Below are 20,364 nucleotides of genomic sequence, written 5' to 3' on the forward strand. Positions count from 1 at the left end.
TTCTCTCTGGGACTTGACTCTGAGCTTCTGTGAGGTCCTAGTTGATGTCCTGTGTAAGAAATATGTGCCAATAGAAGGTGGGAGGCGAGGCAGCAACAATGCCCCCCACACCTGGCCTAATTTCTTCAAACAACCTCACGCTGCTCTTTGCCCATGTCAGTGTTTCAATCTGCTCCCGGTGCCCTCACACAATTTACTACTTCCCTTTCTCTTATATTATTTCATCTTCATCTTTGCCTGTTTACCAACATAATTATGATGACTTAACCTCCGAATGCTAGCTCCTTTCTACCATCAATATCCAATTCAGGTTCTTCTTTATCATTCATCCAACACACATGGATTGACTACCTGGTACCTACCGGCTGGCATATTGGGTTTGGGGTACCCACTGGTGAGTAAACAAGCATGCTCTCTGCCCTGTGACATTTCCAGTCTACACAGGGAGGCAGACACTTGGCTGTAAAGCAAATAAGTAATAAGGAAAGAGCAAGGAGACAGAATCATAGGGAGAACCTATTCAGAGAGGGTGGTGATATTTAAACAAAGACCTGAAGAATGAGGAGAAACCAGGTGTCCTTTGAGAGTAGTGGGGACAGAGCAGTGGGCAGAATGGGTTGCATGTCAGAGGCTGAGGTATACTTTAGAAAGCTAGGAGAGGACAACAGAGGAGAGGAGGATGGAAATGGAAGTGAGGAGACCACCAGGGGGCTGTGGAAGGAATCCAGAGAAAAATGATGGAGGAGAATGGCAGCAATGACAGTGGAGAGAAGTGACAATGGAGGGAATTGGATCTAAGGTGTGAGACCTTGAGAGGAGCCAAGAGTGGATCATTCCAAGTGATTTAAGCCCCTATTCACCCTTTCAGCCTAGTGCCAGGTACCTAGAAAAGATCAAAACATGTTTGTTCCTTTTCTCTTTTCTTTTCTTTTCAAGATTTAGCAATTCTATACACTATTTGGTTGACAGTAATTCAGATAATATCCTGTGACATCTCTTCCACTGTCTTTGAATCAAACATCCTGGAACATATCATCAGATAAACACTAAAAAGGATACCATTTGCCATCCTAGGAAAAAGTTGACAGAGCTCTTCGAGGAGGTAATTTTTTCTCTGATAGTAAAGCCATAGTAATGAAAAGGGAGCACCAATTGTAGTTTCTCTTTAAAATTTAACTTTATCTGATGTTACATTCTTGATTAGTCAGATACTGATTGTTCTAGAGTAATATTAATTTTAGGTGATTTTCCAAAGGTTCAAGGCCTATTTCTGGCATGATCTATACTCATGATTGGAAATCAGAGGGTGAACGGCAGAATTGCACTGGATGAGGCTAAGCCAGAGCTGTGTGACTAAATTGCAAGGACCACTCAAATATGGTCACAGTCAAGGTTGTTTGCACACCAGAAGCAGAGAAATCTGCTTGACTCTTGGAGGTTAGGAACAGGAGAAAGGAAAGAAAAGTTGCTGGAGGAGGAAACTGAGTGAAGAAGATTGTTCCCCATCGTTTGTGTATCAGTTTGTCCAACTTGAGATGTCAGGTCAGACTCTACCTGTGTTTCCTGCACAACTAGTGGAGGTCTTAGAGCCAAAAGATGCCAGGTGGACTTCTAAGTGGTTCACCTAAAGAGTGTTCTGGGGAAGTCCCTCAGGGACAAGTCTTGGACCTGGAGACTTTTGAGCAGGAAGATTTGGAAGAACCATGCATAATATGCTGGTGGGGTTGGGATGAGATAGGCAGCTCAAGAAATGTAGGAAAGTCCCAGCAATCAGCCGTCAGTACTGGACGGGGGTGGGAGGGAGAATCTTTTATTAAAAAAAAAATAGTCTTCATATAAATGCTTCTGTTGTATCAACATGTGCAAAAAGTTGTGAAATCAACTGAGTATTAAACATTCCACTGTACTGAAAATAGCAAAACAACAAACACAGGTTATTCAGTCTTTCCACTTTGGAAAAAGAAACACTGCATCAATTCAACCCATAATGTAAGCCTGCGATCATGGGCTCTTTCTAGACTCGGGGTGTGGTCTGAATGAGTGGCTTTGCTACTGGTCATTCCAGCCATGTAGAAAGAGCTCCAGGCTGGTCCCCGTTGTGGGGAAAGACCATGTCTAAACAGCTACAGCTGAATCAACTGAAAGTTTGGGTGAATGTAACTGGCTGTGGCGTGGCTGCTTGAGGAAGCCACATGGTTGGGACATGAGCCTTGGCTCTGCCACCGGTCTAGCCCTCGCGAGTGCTTCAGCCATTCTAATGTCTGTATTCTGCTGCCTTTATTCCATGCACCCACAGAACAGACATATGCTCCTTTATTTTTCAAGTCCTAAAGTGAAAATAAATACTGCCAGTCCGAAAGTACCAACTGAGAATGTGGAACGGAGAATGAGCAAAGAAAGGGTTGCTTCCCACTGATGTTAGCATAGGAAAGCAAAATTTCTAGAATGAGGTACTTTCATTTTTCAGTGTTATGGGATTATCGTGCTTCCCCTTTTATACAAATATACTGCTTTTTTCGGTTCTGGGCTTAGCCTGCAGGTCCCACCCTAGTCCCCAGAGAATGCATACTGGCTATCATTTTCCTCCATGTCCTGGAAAGAAAACAAATTGGCAGGAGACCTTCCTGAGTTAGGAGTTTGATAATAATAATACTCAGTTATAATAGTAAAATGGTATTTTTTATAGTTTATTTCTATGACTCTTTTAGTGGTGTGTGGATGCATTTTTTTTGAGGGGGGTGGTGAAACAAAGACTGTCAAGAAAATTCACTACCCTAGTTTAGTACTTTATCCTAAAGCATTATTTAAAGGCTTTTTACAATTTATATGTTTTTCCTGGCAAACTAACCAGATGTTGATTACCAAGATACTTTAAGTTTTGAAAGGAAATACTTTGGCTTCTTTCATGGCCTCTGTGAGCGTGATAAAAGGATGGTTATTCAGACCGGATTTCTGTTTGAGTAACTGTTGCTTTTCTGTCGGATGAGTTTGCTGAATTGGCATTCCTTTTAAGTTTCTTAGAGGAGCCGTATAATCAAGGTGTTCTTTGGGCTGAAATTGTATAAAACTTAAAACCCTTACCAGACCTTTTTTTTTTTTTTTTAAAGATTTTATTTATTTATTTGAGAGAGAGACAGTGAGAGAGAACATGAGCGAGGAGAAGGTCAGAGAGAGAAGCAGACTCCCCATGGAGCTGGGAGCCCGATGTGGGACTCGATCCCGGGACTCCAGGATCATGACCTGGGCCGAAGGCAGTCGTCCAACCAACTGAGCCACCCAGGCGCCCCCTTACCAGACCTTTAACTTGGGCAGGGGTGGCTGCTTTGGGAATTGCGTGCAATTGTAAACAAAGAAAACCATGCTTCTGATCCCTGTGTCAGGGGTTGCCTGCATTTGACTCATCAGGGCCAGGTGAGGGTCAGAAGTCTCTGATCAGAATGTGACTCTCCACCATGTGCCCTCAACGTCATGTGCATACCTCATGACGGCATTAATCCTTCTGAAGATAAACATATTCTTGTATGTTGGTTTCTTCACTCAACTGTGAGGGTTGAGATAATATGGGGGAAGAACAGGGTTGGGTTCAAATCCATTTAGGCCACATTGAATACCCCAGTCAGCTTCCTCACCCAAATTCCTAACACTTTGTACACATGTCCAAGGTTTATATACTGTTAGCATAGGAAGAGCAGTGAAAGGGAAGGGCAGTGGCTCTGGCCTTTCCCTCTTATTTTGAATTAGTTAGTTAGTAGGTAGGTAGTTAGAATTAGTTAGTTACTTAGTAGGTTAGGGACCGCTGTTCTATATGTAAGCCTAAATTCATCAGAATGGGAAAAAATAGATATTTCTCAAAACTCTAGTTGGCAAGTATGAAGGAAAATTCACAGTGTTACAAAATGCGTCCCCAGATAGCTGAGCATGAGCCCTTGAAATCTGTGCTGGGGCAAGTTTCAGGGCGACTGCAGAAAGATGGATCGCCACTCCCCACCAGCCATTTTGTAGTACTGAGTACTTTCCATGAGCTTTTTTTTTTTTTTTTTTTTTAAGCTAAAAAATAGACTTACATATCCATCACTGTTATTTAATTTGTTCCCACTTAAAAATAATCTATTTCTTTCTCTGTGTCTTCTCCTGTTGCTCCAAGAGCAGAAGGCGATGAAAGGAAAGCCTCCTCAAAGAAGATGAAAAGCCCCCTTCTTATGAAACATCTCATTTTCCGTGGTTAAATACTTCAGAATACAGGTAAAGCCCTGAGTAGTTTCCCTGGCTTTTGCCAAGCCCAAAGCCGCAGACGGTCAAGAGGGGCAGAACATGAGCAATGAGGGAATGTGGGCTCAGGGATTCCATGTTTAGACAGATGGCTTCAGGCAGTGCTGCTAGCCAGAGAAAGCAAAAGTCCACGCCTGGAGCACCAGGCCCCAGGGGGAGCAAGTGGAGACGTTTGCACCAACCGCGTGAGGTCATGGGGGGAGCCAAGTATGAAGACAGGATTCTCAGTCATCATCACCCGCAAAGAGTCAAAAGGAAAGGAGAGTGGTTTTAGTCATAAACTGGATAAATGGATTATTTTTCTTAAAGAAGAGTATTTATGAGAATGACATCGTACGAAAAGGGTTATCAAAATAAGAAGGAGCAGTGACAAGTTTGGGTGGGTGGGAGTGGTAAGAGGTGTTAATCCTGTTTCCTTGGTATTCCCTGGTCATTATATGTTCTGGGTATAGACCTGGTTTATTAACTAGGTTTTATTTGATGTGTCCACCTGGATCACAGTGGGTAATGGCTGCCTAGAATGAGGGAGAGAATCTGATGATTGATTACTGATGTCGGCCACAGGGTGGGAAACAGGGATAGTTCCATTACGGCCCTCTACTGGCCATCCCTGGTCTAGAACTCAGCTTCCTCATCCTGAAAACAATGCCCTTCAAAGTTGTATGAATTAGTCTAAGCCCAGGGTAGAGCCAATAAGTGTATTGTTTGAGAGTTATTGTAGAGATATTAAATTCACTTGCTTATTATGCTATAGTTAGCATTTAAGTAAACGGAAGTATTCAACCTTCTACATTATTCATCATAACCCACTCATGGTGCACAGATATCTTGGGATTATAGTAGTCCTGGTATTAGGGCATCAGTTATACACTGCAAGGGTGCCTGATACGGCCTTACAGGATTGGAGGCTTTCATTGGTTGTGTTTTATCATGTGATGTCAAAGACTGAAACATTGCATGGTTAATTATTAAAAAAGTAGGACACTTGCAATTGTCTTGGAGATCTGTATCTATTTACCTATTTTCAAAATGTGCAAGATGAAGCTTCAGCTGTAAGTGAGATAAACCTGTTTTAAACAATTGCTTCATAACAAATAAGCTTTTTGATTAGAAGACCTTCAAAAAAATAGTCCCAGTCTCAAGGATCTGGAAGAGTCCTTGAGAAGCTGACTAATTTTCTAACCACCCCTCATATTCAGGCAGGACTTTACACGAAGGACTTCTGGAATTATTTTGCACAATTTTCTTCTTAAAACTTCCTAAAGCAGATTTGACAGTCTCCTTGAATAACCTATTACACAACAGATCCAAGTTTTGTGGGGCCTGGAGTTCATACAAGTTTGGGGGTTCCTTTTAAAGAAAATGGATACAAAAATCTCTTTTACAAATTTTACATAAACATAAGACATGTAAACAGATCACCAAGTCCTCTACCAGGGTTTTGGAAGAGCCTTGGAGCATTAACTTTATCAGCTTTGTGTTCTTTTTTTTTTTTTTTTAAGTTTTTTTTAAATTAATTAATTATTATTTTTTTTTTTTTAATTTTAAGTAGGCTCCGTGCCTAGTGTGGGGCTTTGAACTCCTGACCCTGTGATCAAGAGTCACATGCTCTATGGACTGAGCCAGCCAGGCACCCCTAAGTTTTTATTTAAATTCCAGTTAGTTAACATGCAGTGTGATATTTGTTTCAGGTGTGCAATATAGTGATTCCACACTTCCACACTTGCTGCTCATCACAAGTGCCCTCCTTAATCCCCATCATCTTTCACCCACCCTGTCTCCTCCCTTCTGGTAACCATCAGTGTGTTCTCTATAGTTAGGAGTCCTCTTCTTGGTTTGCCCCTCTCTCTCTCTTTTCCTCTTTGCTTGTTTCTTTTGTTTCTTAAATTCCACATACAAGTGAAATCATATGACATTTGTCTTTCACTGACTTATATCACTTAGCATAATATTCTCTAGCTCCATCTGTGTCATTGCAAATGGTAAGATTTCATTTTTTTTTAAGATTTTATTTATTTATTTGACAGAGAGAGATCACAAGCAGGCAGAGAGGCAGGCAGAGAGAGAGAGAAGGAAGCAGGCTCCCGGCTGAGCAGAGAGCCCGACGCGGGGCTTGATCCCAGGACCCCGACCGAGATCATGACCTGAGCCTAAGGCAGCGGCTTAACCCACTGAGCCACCCAGGCACCCCTAAGATTTCACTTTTTTAATAGCTAATATTCCATTGTGTGTATATACCGCATTTTCTTAATGGCATTCCTCAGTCGATGGATGTTTGGGCTGTTTCATAACTTGGCTGTCATTAATAATGCTGCAATAAACATCCCTTTGAATTGATATTTTTATATTCTTTGGGTAAATACCTAGTAGTGCAATTTCTGGATACTAGGGTAGCTTTATTTTTACCTTTTTGAGGACTCTTCATACTGTTTCCCGCAGTGGCTGCACCAGTTTGCATTCCTACCAACAGTGTAAGAGAGCTCCCCTTCATCCACATCCTCTCCAACATTTGTTTCTTGTGATGTTGAGTTAAGCCATTCTGACAGGTAAGAGGTGCTATCTCCTTGTAATTTTGACTTCCATTTCCCTGAAGATCAGCAGTGTTGAACATCTTTTCATGTGTCTGTTGGTCATCTTCATGTCTTCTTTAGAAAAATGTCTATTTCTCCTTCCCATTTTTTAATTGGATTATTCATTTTTTGGGTTTTGAGTTTTATAAGTTCTTTATATATTTTGGATATTAACCCTTTATCAGATATATCATTTGCAAATATCTTCTCCCATTCCATAGGCTGCCTTTAAGTTTTGTTGACAGTTTGATTTGCTGAGAACTGAAACCATCAAGATGCTAGAGGAGAACACAGGCAGTAACATTTTTTACCTTGGCTATAGTAACTTCTTTCTAGGTACATCTCCTGAGGCAAAGGAAATATAATCTATTGGGACTTTGTTTTGTATTTTTTTTTAAGATTTTATTTATTTATTTGAGAGAGAGAGATAGAGATAGCGAGAGAGCACAAGCCAGGAGGAAAGGATGAAGCAGGTTCTTTATTGAACACAGAGCCTGACTCAAGACTCGATCCCAGGACCCTGGGATCATGACCTGATCCAAAAGTCGACACAACCAACTGAGCCACCCAGGTACCCCTGGCTTTGTATGCTTAATAGTCAGTAATGTGGACTAAATTCTCAGTTCTGCTAGAATTGAGGAAATAGCTACTTATACACTTATCTACAGTAAAAACGAATGTAACAAATTCTGCTTTCATCTCTCACATTCTTCTAGGAATGGGAGTTCAAGTAGTAAAATGTGAGTAGGTAATTTTTTAAATTTGTTTTCAAGACTATATGCGATTCCTAATAGAATATTCTCTGACACACTTGTGCATATACAAAGAGCAGTAGAAACTTATCAATGATTAAAAATTCTGGCTTCTGAGAATAATGAAATTTAAATTTTTTCTTTCCTCCTCCCCTTCTGCTCCTCTCCACTATGATTTCTTTTCTTTCCTTTTTTTTTTCTTTTTTATTCCTCTCCTCTTCCAGCTCCCAATGCTCCCATCCTTCTTGTTTCTCCTTTTTGTATCCTTTTTTTCTCTCTTCTTCTTAAAACTACATATTAAAAATTCTAAAATATCACAACTAAAATGTCAACTACAACAAAAAGTTAGGCTCATTTCCCACTTACACTTTTCTTATTTTTACTTATAGTTTTTTTTTTTAAAGATTTTATTTATTTATTTGAGAGAGAGAGACAGTGAGAGAGAGCATGAGCGAGGAGAAGGTCAGAGAGAGAAGCAGACTCCCCATGGAGCTGGGAGCCCAATGTGGGACTCGATCCCGGGACTCCAGGATCACGCCCTGAGCCGAAGGCAGTCGTCCAACCAACTGCGCCACCCAGGCGTCCCTTTACTTATAGTTTTTTTTGAGAGAGAGAGGAAGGGGTGCAGAGGGAGAGGGAGAATCTCAAGCAGACTCCCCATGGAGCCCAGCATGGAGCTTGATCCCACAACCCCCAAGATCAATGACCCAATAAACCAAAAGCAAGAGTTAGATGCTTAACCAACTGAGCCACACAGGTGCCCCCTATAGTTATAATTTTTTTAGGGTTACTAAGGAAATTGACATTAATTATACACGCACAAAAAAGACTGAAGGCCTAATAGTCAGTAAGACAAGAGTAGATGAAAATAAGGTAGCAGCCAAGCCCTAAATTACAGGTGTTAGATGTGGACGCATTTCTGGTATCTGCAACTCCAAACTCAGGGATAAATCACCAAAACATACAGAAGAAAAACAAATGCTGTTTTTAATTTGCTTTTCTCCAGAAAGCATTCTATTTTGGTTTTTCTCAAACTAGGCCTGCAGACATATTTTGGAGCTTTGCAATTTTTTTTTCCCCTTAAGAGGTATCTTCATTACTAGAATTTAGAAACGTTGTTTTACTAAAAATTTAAAAAATGAAATATTTCAAATCTCAGAAAGTAATATGACACCAAAAGAGCCCATTTATCAAATCCAGCAAATTTGCTATATTGTTTCTGATCTCTAGTTTTTTTTTTTTAAGGTGTCAAACATTCTACATGTATAGTTAAAGCCCCTCTTCTAGGCTCCCTTTCTCTTTCTACCCATCTTAGAGTTAACCACGAATTTGATGGTGATGGAAACACTTCTAATTCACTTTGTGACTTCACAAATGTTTTCTACAGTTGCATTTCATGAAGTTGTAAGAAGAATCCATTTTTTTCCCTCCAAAAATAGATTAAACATCTATTGTTCATCCGTCTATTTCAGATGCAGAGGTCAAAGTGCAGAATAAAAAGTACTGAAAAGAGATTAGGATTACCTAATCAAAGTAATTAATTAGTTAGAAATTAATTAAATCACATAGTCAACAAAGATTTACCAAGTACAAACAAAGTTCTGGTTCACATTTTTTTCAGTGATAAATGTCAAAGGACATGTGATAGGCTAAAGATGGGTGATTCTGATTTATCTTATCCTGACACATTCTTGGTATTACTGTCAAAATCAGAGATAAATTGGGACCTGGGACCACAAGTTCTGACTGCCTAGACTTGTCTGGGGAACGTTGGCATGACCTTGGGGAAGTTAATAGCTCTGGCTCTTATACTATCATGGTGACACATTGATGAAAGGAAACATTTTCTTCTCCCAGAGATATTCTCAGTATAAATGAGTTCACACATTTGGAACCTTTGAATAGAAGCTAAGTCTATTCCAGGCTAAAGAAGAGAGTAAATTTAAATAGAGAACAATGAACATATTATTAATTGGGCATCTTGCTTTTTTGAAAATTAGGAAGAACAGTCATTTATTAGTTTAAATGATGCTTTACATCTTTTTTTTGATGCTTTACATCTTAATTGTGGGTAAGATATATTATGTATAATATTGAGAGAGAGTGAAAAGGCCACAAATGTAACACATATGGATGTAGGTTGGGATTTCCAAGCACTAGTCATAGCTCAGTTTAGTGAAACTAAAGACCAGAAGATTTAGAAGGCAGAATGAAAACAAGAAATAACTGAAGTTATTAATATGAGAGAAAACAGTATTCCACTAATACATTGGCTAATTATTTTATCTTTACTGACCTCACCTTCTAAAGTAGACCATCTTTGAGCTCCTCACCAATACCCCGACTTTCTTCCCTTTAGACACACAGTCCTTTGGAGGTAGAGTCATAATGGATGTATTTGTGTAAGAAGTGTCTTGAAAGTTACCCTGTGACCAAAATTCTGGGATAAAAACAAAATATACCTTATTATTTAAAACTTTGATGACATAGCAAAGATTTAGAAACTAATATATATACTAGTTGAGACTTCACTAGTAACCAAGAACATAGAGTTAATTCCTTTTACTTTTTTTGTAATAGCAAGGACTCTTTTGGTGGGAAGCTATGGTTCAGTGATAGTCACTGCCGGAAACAAAGGATCTCTTTGTGTGGTTTAACTTCAACCACCAGGCAGCTGAGCTTGCAGTAACGCTCTGGCTTTCCAGTAACAATCTTTGGCTCATGGTTTACCTGAACCAGACAAAAAAGGCAGGTGAATGCATTTCCACACTTCCATGGAAGGAAAAGTGCTCCTCAGACCACCGACTGCAACCTGAAAAACTCAGTTAAAAAAAATATATATATATTAAAGGGATATGTATTCACAGTTTAACTTTTTAAAAGTTCATAGCCTCAAGAAATTCTTTTTTGGTACTTTTAGAAAATAACATCCTGGATGATAAAAAGATTTATACAGTGCCACTGCAAAACAAATCTATAGGCTGCCCAAGATAATTTTAAGCAAGATGATTTTTCACATCAACTAAGATAAAATTAGTTTAACTTTGAAATGATGTTGAAGAGTGTGTTTTACTTTTCACATTGTGCCCGCCGCAGCTCCAGCATGAATACACATGGGCACAGGGACAGAAATACTCACAGATGTAAGCCTCTTCTGCTGAAGTTCTCAAAGTAACAAAGTTAAGATTTGGAGCAAGCATCCAAGTTAAGAAAGTGGCGTAACTCAATGATTATTTCAGCCAGGTCTGCAGACATTTGGAATTCGGTTAGCACTATGGAAGTGGGGTAAAGAATGTTTTTTAATTTCCAAAAAGTGCCGGTGTAATTCTTCTGGGCAAGAATCATTGCTCAGTATAGTCTAATGCCCATTGAAGGCAACAACATACAGACCTATGTTAGGCAAGCTATTTAATCCTGTACATTTTATTTCTTCACCTGTAGAGTAAGAATAAATAATAGCAGTCCTGGGGGCCTGAATGGCTCAGTCAGTTAAGTGTCTGATTTTGGCTCAAGTCATGATCTCAGGGTCCTGGGATCAAGCCAAGTATCAGGCTCTTTCCCTTAACCAGGAGTCTGCTTCTCCCTCTGTCTCTGTCCCTCCCCCCACCATGCTTGCTTTCTCTCTCTCAAATAAACAAATAAAATCATAAAAAGTAAAAAGAATAATAGCAGCCCTTACCTCACAAATTTTGGGGGGGTATTTAATGACCTAAGACACCTGAAACAGTCCCTGACATACACTAAATTTTCAAAGACTATTACCTATTATCATTATCATTGTTAATATTGTTAATATTATTATCAGAAATAATAATGCAAAAAACTACTAACAGAAAGACAATCGAGGCTCTTTTCCCCATCTGTTTGAAATGTTTCAAGCCTGAATTTGGAGTGCTTCTGTACCTCTTCCCAGGACTAAAGCACTCCATCCAAGACTTTTTTTCTGTTAAAAAGATATGATTTCACATGTCAAAGAAGAGGATTATTCAAAGCTTAATTACACTTTGGACAAAGAAGGTAATTACACATCTTTAGGCAGTTGGCATTTCTCTCTAAATTCCTACACTTTAAAAAAACGAGACATTAACTCTTCATTAGAAGACCCACTGTTTTAGTCATGTCTGATCATGGAATCCCAGTGTCATTACTTTGGAAGAGACCAGAGACGATAGAGTTTGCATGGCCTAACGAAGATAATGTTTTTATCAGTCAGGATGCCAGGGAGAAATGGAGGAGACATTCAAGCTGAGTAATCTGAGGAGAGAGAAAAGGACTCCATGCCAAGACGCTGCCAGGGAGTGGTGAATCCGGTGTGTGGGGCTGGTTACATCCTGAGCCTCTACTATGCCAGTCCAGGGAAGGCAGCCTGAAGGTGCCCACACTACAGGCAAGGAGCTGGGGGGAACAGCAAGAACTCCACCTTTCCCCCGCCTCCTGATCTCCCTAGCGCAGGGACTCTGGGTCCCACTGAAGTTGTCCATTGCATTCAGTGTCCTGATTCAGAGAACAGATGCCTCAAGGATAGAAAGTGGATTTGTTGGGCAAATGGAGAAAATCCAGTAGAGATGAATGGGCAACAAACAGGAAACCAACAATGAAGTTGTTCTTTTTTCTCCCCTTCCTCAATCCCCTAAAGATGGACACAGAAATAAGTTTCCTCTTCTAAAGTTTAAATTACATAAACAACAGGCCCACTTCCTACATCACAATCACACACACACACCTCTGAACTTTAAATCTGAAGCTAACTTTAAGATCTTCATATATCCAAAAAAAAAAAAGATCTTCACATATCCAAAGAAGGAACATGTGCATCAGAAAGAGACTGATCAAAGTTGCTGCATCTAATGAGACAGCAATTTTCTTTCCAAAATTCTCCCTGAATTTCAAAGGTTACTTTACTTTGAAACACACACACACAATACCAGACAAATGACTTACTTTAGATATCGACAGACATTGCTTACTCTCACTTCAGAATTTCAAGGGATTGAGTCATTTTATGATAAAACCCTTATGGCTCACACACTTCTAAAAAATATAATTTATTCAAGCATCTAAACCAGTAATGGATATATTTAGTTATCTGATAACAGTTATTTCAAGTGTGTCATATGGATTTTAGAGGGACATCATTTAGTATTTTTCAGATGGGATGGTACAGATTTTACTTTTATTTTTGTCTATGGTGGAATTATTGACAAAGTAATGAAACAAAAATCTACTGTTCTACAGTTGTATGCCCTTGTACAGTAATTCTCAGCCTCTTTTATCTTATGTTCCACCAGCAATTATATCTAGTAGGCTCAACATGAACTTGTTAGATGTATCTGATTAATTAATTAAGTAGAAATTTAAAAGCCCTTACTTCCAGGAAAGGTCATATTTCATTAATATTCTACTATTATTTTATCATTATAAGGATTAAGCCTGTGAAAAATTGTAGTAGAAATTGCTAAGGCTTTAAGCAAAGCAAAAACTATTCATTTAGTTGCTGAGAATTGATATTATATGATTGAATGAAATTTTACTACTTTAATAACAGTAAAACACAAAGATGTTCAATTAAGAAATAGGATTATGTAAAATTCTGCAATGGCAGGTGGGCAAAACAGAACAAAGGTGTTGGCATCCAGAGGGCCAATGAAGCTCGGGAGGCGTAAAAGATGTATCAAAGACACGATTGGTCTAAAGAAACAGAAAGGGACAGAAGTCTGGTGAATATGCCACCATAAGCAGTCTCACTGGGAAGCTGGACAACAAAAAAACTTTCTGGTCACATGAGAAGTGGGGATAAGAGGAAATATTCCCCAAGGTGACAATAAGTATATCAAAAATCCTAGATCTCTGGAAGTTAGAGAATCTGGTATGCCACAGACATGAGGGACAGACAGTTATTAAACTGTGATATTACTTCTGTGTCTCATCTAGATTCCCATGGTACTCAGACCCCATGGTACTCAGACCCCATGATACTTGGATACCCTAACACATGTTTGGACTCAGTGCTTTTTAGAAAAACGTTTTAGTTTTTTAGAATTCCCAATGATTTTAATTTATATGTCTGAAACAAAATGTATTTCCCTCCTTAATGGGAGAATTTCTTATTTAAATGGTATATAAAAATCAAAATTTTTTTAAATGAAAAAAGAAAAAGAGGCTATTCAGCTATGAGTTCAGAGAAAAGAATTCACTTGAACACTGGCTAGTGTTTCAGGTACAGATCTGGGGACCTGCTGGACGTACCAGGAAGACAGGAAGTGAAATTGAGAAGGGCCAGGGCAGTAGCCACAGTCTAGAATAAAGAGCCAACACTGCATCTGGGATGAAGGAAGTTGAGGAATACAAGAACCCAGAGGAATGCCAAAGCGGGAATGGAAATGCCAAATACAACACCTGAACAGGGGCAGAAACTGGCAACAGAATAAGTGGAGACACGGGGAAGAGACAGCTCAGTAGTAGAACTGAGCGGAATCCAAGGGAGATGATGGGAATCTCTCACAGGCATCCACCGCTAACCTGCACCGCCAGGAGCTCTGCACATCTGTTGTCAGTCCTCATGGCTTTCCAGAAGGTGGGTGTTATCAACCCCATTGTACCATTTCCTCACAGTAGCCAGCAACACGGTCCAGCACACAGAGCTAGCTTAAAAGACAGTGAGAAGGAATTCAGTCATATTCAAAATCCATTTACTAATAAAATTCTGAACACCTATTAATAAAAAAAATGCATTTGTGGACACAATAAAGTATACAGTACTGTATACTTAATCCGAGAGTTACTACTGTATTTAGTAGACGAGTTGAAAGCAGCAAGACCAAGGGGCCCAGGCCAGCACTGCTTATCTTGGTGTGACCTGACCTGTGACGAACTACTAATGCAGGAAAGAAACAAAAATAAGCCAACAGAGAAATGCAAGAATGCTTTCTACAAAAGATGTGACTGTCTACTTAGAAAATTGAGAGATGGTTGGGGCGCTTGGGTGGGTCGGTTGACTAAGCATTTGCCTTCAGCGCAGGTCATGATCCCGGGGTCCTGGGATCGAGTCCCGCACTGGGCTCCTTGCTCAGTAGGGAGCCTGCTTCTTCCTCTCCCTCTGCCTGCCTCTCTGCCTACTTGTGTGCCCCCAAGTACGCCTGCTCTCTGTCAAATAAATAAATAAAATCTTAAAAAAAAAAAAAAAGAAAATTGAAGGATGGTAACCAAACATGATTTGTGGTAATTAAAAGATGGAAAAATAAATTTGTAGAAAACCTGTCAGTTTTTCAATCCATGCAGAGCATAATCTGTCCAGGCTGTGATATAGAAGAAACAAAATTACAGTAGAAATGTCAGGCCAGACCGTCAAAAGGCTCACAGTTTTTCAAATCAGTTAACATAAACAGTCCATTGATTTACTTTTTCACCCATTAACTAATTCCTTTATTAACTATTTTGGTCAATAAAGCCACAGGCCCTGTATTAGGGGACAGAGACAGTTTCCAGGGGCCCCACCCTTGGGAAGTTTCCAGTCTGTAGGAGGGACCCAGGTGTTAGACAAGAGGTCGTGACAAGGACTGGTGGCTTCTGTCACGGACGAGACGCTGCCACCGCCCGAACACCAGCACAGAGCAGTCCCAGAGGGAATGTCTGTGTCCTACGAGAAAACCAGATTTTGTGTGTGGAGGTCCAGCTCATTTCATCCAAGAAAAACAAGACACGGACAAACGCAAATCCTCCTTTGATGCTCTGTAATCACTGGGTAGCTTTACAGAGAGAGGATAATGTAAACCTTGAGTTTTTTTCACCAGACTGGGATTCAGGGTGCATTTGGATCTTTTAAGAGGACGAAGGTGTGTTGTCGTGAACGCGTGAAGCTCTTCAAGTGCAGAAAAGTACTCCCTGAAGAGGGGCAGCGGGGCTCTGAGCACCATTACGGTAAATGTCAACTACCCTGGAGGGACTGCTGTAAAGGGGGGATGCTCCCTGAGCTGAAACCCTGCGGGACTGAAGCGCACAGACTCCCCCGTTTGAATAGCATCCTTTTATGGTGAGAGTTTGCCCCGGTTTTGCATATCTCTCAGTGAACGGGAACTGAATGCTTGCCCGCCCCGCTGCCTGCCTTTACACCTGGAGCCGGCATGATCTGCTCAAACCTCCCCGTCAAACCTGGGAACTGGGACCAGAGGAACTGGATTCCGGCTCTCGGCCCAGCCACAGACTCACCTGCAGGCGGATTTCATCGCTCTAAGCCTGTTTCCCCACCCTACCCCCGAAACATTTTATTATGAAAAATTTCCAACAAAAGGCAAAGCTAAATGACTTTTACAGGGAACGTGCACTATCCCAACACCTGGATTTCACCACTAACGTTTTACTACCTCCGTCACGTATCTATTCCTTGATCCATTTCTCCAGCCATCCGTTAATCTAGCTTATTTTTTGATGGATTTCAAAGTAATTTTGAAGAAATTGGTACACTTCCCCTTAAAGACCTAAGCATGTGTATAATGAATTAGAGTTGAAGATTTGCTGACGATTTCATCTTCTGATATGAAAAAAAAAATCCGCAGATACATTAAAATACATACGTCTTAAGGGTCCTTTTGCTGAGTTGTGACAAATATGTGTACCTCTGTAATCCCAGCTCTTGTCAAGAGAGTTTCCTGGTGGAATGCCCCCTCGTCTCCCCAACCCCCACCCCCCTGCCTTTTTTTTTTTTAGTTATAAAATGGAGGCGAGAGTACTTGTCAGAGAGCTGTTGTGAGGATAATGTGAGCTAGTGTGAAAAGAGGCTGTGTAACATGTGAAGCTTGAGCACAAGGGTGAGGCACTATTTTTATAATTGTAATTAATATCCTCATTGTCCCTTTGATGAGTCTTGCTATCAGATGTGAGGCCAACTCTGAGAGAGGGTGACAGCTTCAGGGAGATGTGTCACCTCAACGACTGTGACAGCTGTCGCAGTTCTAGTGTTAATTGTCGCTAACAGCAACTCATCCCTTCCAGTGGTCCGGAAACTGTTCCTGGCAAAATGGGGATGGCGGTATTCCCACCTCTTGGTTTCATGACCATCGAGGGACCGCATTTTTCACGTGATCTGGGTGGCCCCCAAGGCCAGCCCCGGCTGCGCCTCGCCCTTCCTATGCCTGGTGGCAGAAACTAGTGAACTAACGCTGGCGGTATCATCTGAGGTGCCTGACTTCATGAAGTGGCATTTTAGGGTGTTGTGTGTGTTTCTTCCTCAATAATTAGGAACATTGAACACAACACATCTGTGCTTCTTTTATGTTAAGGTAGTTTTGACGACATACCTTTGGGAAGGTCGGTGCGCCCTGCTCATCTAGCAGGCTCCTTATCTATGTTGCCCTTTACCCTTGGACGTGAACATACTTCAGCTGGTTCAACTGGTGGGACTAGGGGTGACAGAGTAAGTGAGAATTGTTATGTTCTCCTGCCTGGACCTAGAAAGAGAGAGAGGGGAGAGGTGTCTTTCATTCAGAAGAAGCAAAATGTACTACAACACGAAGGAAATACAAAAGAGACAAGGCAACTGGGGGCAGACTAGAAGGAGGACATCTTGCAAAAAGCCTTGAAGGTGAGAATTTCATCTGGAAAGGAAGTCGGGGGTCCTCACTGCTAGAGACAGTGCGACAAGAAGTCAACCAACTCAGCTAGCAACCTGGGGAAACCAAAGATGCGCAAAGCCAACCCAGACTGAGACTTTGCCTCTGGTCCAGCGCAGCTAGATTATGCAAATTCCTCCACAGTGAGATGCTCTCACAGGGAGGTTAAAGAATACCAACACTTGTAAGTTTAGCTCTCTAAAACCATTATGTATATTCACATATGATTAACTCAGTGTCAATATCGTTTCTATCATTAAATTAATAGCTCTGTCTGGAAAGTCCCAAGCAAAATAGTTTCCTCTGGACTTAAAGGAGAAGTACCAGAACCTACATGACTCCTACTGAGTCACGGTCTTCATATTTAGACAGGGCTGGTCCTTGACCTATTCTTCCAAGGTACCAGTTTCAGGAACCCTTCAGTTCTTGAACAATGACCAAGAGTCTTAAATTGGTCATATTTATGAGTACTTACAATGTGCTGGCACTGTTCTGAATGTTTTAATTCATTCTTTTGTTCAACAATACACACAACAGCCTTGTTTGGATCCTTATTTGTTTTGGGGGAAATAGACACAGCGAAGTTCAGCAACTGGCCCAACTCCCCACCCAGCTGAAAGAAGTGGTCAGGATTCCACCCGAGCCCGTAGTTTTAGGTAGTTTGATGTGTGTTTCCAGGGAACCAAGCCCCACAGAGTTGTGGTTGGAGAAGCCCACTCTATCAGGGAGATGTGACTGATGCCTGACAAAATTAAAGGCCAGAGCACCCTGGGAAGAGAGTTGGAAATATACCACGCTAACATGACCTATCTTGTTAGCATAAATACCACCTACCATCTAGGACTAAAACAATTGTCTCTGGGAGACCACTTTGGATCGAGGTAGCAGTAGTTCCTCTCTCTCATAGAGAGGGTTTCCCAACTCCTGAGATACCACAGAAATACATTTTTCTAGAAAATTATAACTCAGTTGAATTACCATTGCAAGCACAAGCCCAGGTGAGCTTGTTTTAGATTTTTTTTTAAGATTTTATTTATTCATCAGACAGAGATCACAAGTAGGCAGACAGGCAGGCAGAGAGAGAGAGAAAGGAGGAAGCAGGCTCCCTGCAGAGCAGAAAGCCCAATGTGGGGCTTGATCCCAGGACCCTGGGATCACGACCTGAGCTGAAGGCAGAAGCTTTAACCCACTGAGCCACCCAGGCACCCCGAGCTTGTTTTAGATTTTATCTTTAAGTTGCTATTCTATATGTAGCAACATCCAAGTAAACGAGTTTTCCATTTTATAATCCCTTAATCCATTCTATTTCCCACATTCCTCGACAATTATTCCATATTTTGTTACTTTGCTCAAACCTCTCATCATTTTACCCCCATCCGTACTCTCAGCTAATGACTTGCTTATGATTTACTTGAGAAAATCAAAGTAATCTCAAGAGACATTCCACAAGTGTCCACAGCATATTTAAGGAACCCTGCAAATGAGACCTTACAGTCCACCTTCCTCTTTGTTATTATGGATGTACTATCCTGGCTCCTTGCCAAGGGGAAACCTTGCACTTGTATGTGAAATTGAAATTCCATTCCCTGGAAGACTCAAGGATATTACCCAGCAATTCTGTCCTCTCCTTCTCAAATAGTCAGTTTCCCTGTTACCACCTACTGAATAATTTCCATCAGCTATTACATATCCCATTTCTGGGCCATCTTTTTGCCATTTTTCACTGTCAAACTCCTTAATTGAGTTGCCTCTACTCAATGTCCCCAAACCCTTCCCTTCCATTCTCTCTCAAATCTACCCAGTTATGCTTCTTTTCTCAATTCTACCTACACTGCTTTTGTCAAGGGTACTAATGACCTCTATATTACTAAATCCAATCATCAGAACCTAATCATATTATTTAAACTATAAGCGACATTGTCAATCACTCCTTCCTCCTTGAAAGTATCTCTTCATTTGACTTCCACATTATCATTCTCTAGTTTTCTGTTTATCTCTCTGGTTACTCCTTTTCAGTCCTGTTGCTGTTTCACAGGGTATCTCTGGCCTCTAAAAATTGGAATGTTTCTCTTTCTTCTTCCACACTCAGAGCTCATTTCATCAAGTCTTATTGCTTTAAATGCCATACTCATGCACATGGGCTCCTGGATTTATACCTCCAACTCCTACTGCTCTCCTGAGCTGGACTCATTCATCAAATGCCCACTCAAGGAATGGACTATCAACTCTTAACTTTTGTTAGGTGAAAATGAAGGAAGGCAAGAATTGAAAAATAACAGGAAGTATAGGTAGCAGACCCTATTAGTAGTCTACTCAAAATCCATTCTATTAACTGTTCCTGGCTAACAGTATTCTGATTTTGCCCAGGTATCCGTATTTCAGCAAAGTTTTCCCACCCTAGCTCAAGGATAAGTCCTATATAATCTTAAGCAATGAAACAGCACCCATGGTAATCTTTGGTCGAGGAGAAGTTGTTTCTGGACAAGTTGTTTCTGTTCTGAGACAGGTTTCCTTGACAAAAAGACATGTAGAGGAAGGGGTGGTTACTCTTCTGCCAATGGATTCTAGGGTGGGAATGTTGGATGGGATGCCAGGAGCTCCTGCAGCCCACCAGTGGCACAGAGCCAGGGTTTGCCTGAAGACAAGCCCTATACTGCGGGGGGTTAATTAGGATGATGAGAGGAGAATGAGTCCCTGATAATATCAGCCTTTGAAATAACAAACCCAGGAGCTGCTCTACATAACTTCCTGTTATGAGGACATAAGTTTGCCTTATTGTTTAATCTCATTGAGTTGGCATTTTCTGTTACTTGTAGCTTCAACATGAAAACGGGCATAGTGTGGAATTTTTCAGGGGAGTACTTTTGAATGTCCTTATCTATGTTTAATTGGGAGAGTCAACAACAAATTCTCTATTCTTTTCTGATCACCTATTCTTTCAATCTCACTGCCACCAAAAAAATGACCGCTGGGTTACCTGCTGCTTTCCATACTTGATCATCCATTCATTGTGTTGAACATCCTCCTTCTCACCATTTGGCTTAGAGGCAAGAGTGGAATTTTTCAGAAGAAATGACACAGAAAACTAATAGTATAGAAAAAAGAGTATGTCTTTTCCCCCTCCTTCCTTTTTTTCTGCCTCTTCCTCCTTTTTCCTATTCTTCATCT

This window comes from Neovison vison, chromosome 5, assembly GCF_020171115.1.
Source record: "Neovison vison isolate M4711 chromosome 5, ASM_NN_V1, whole genome shotgun sequence".
Lineage (NCBI taxonomy): Eukaryota > Metazoa > Chordata > Mammalia > Carnivora > Mustelidae > Neogale > Neogale vison.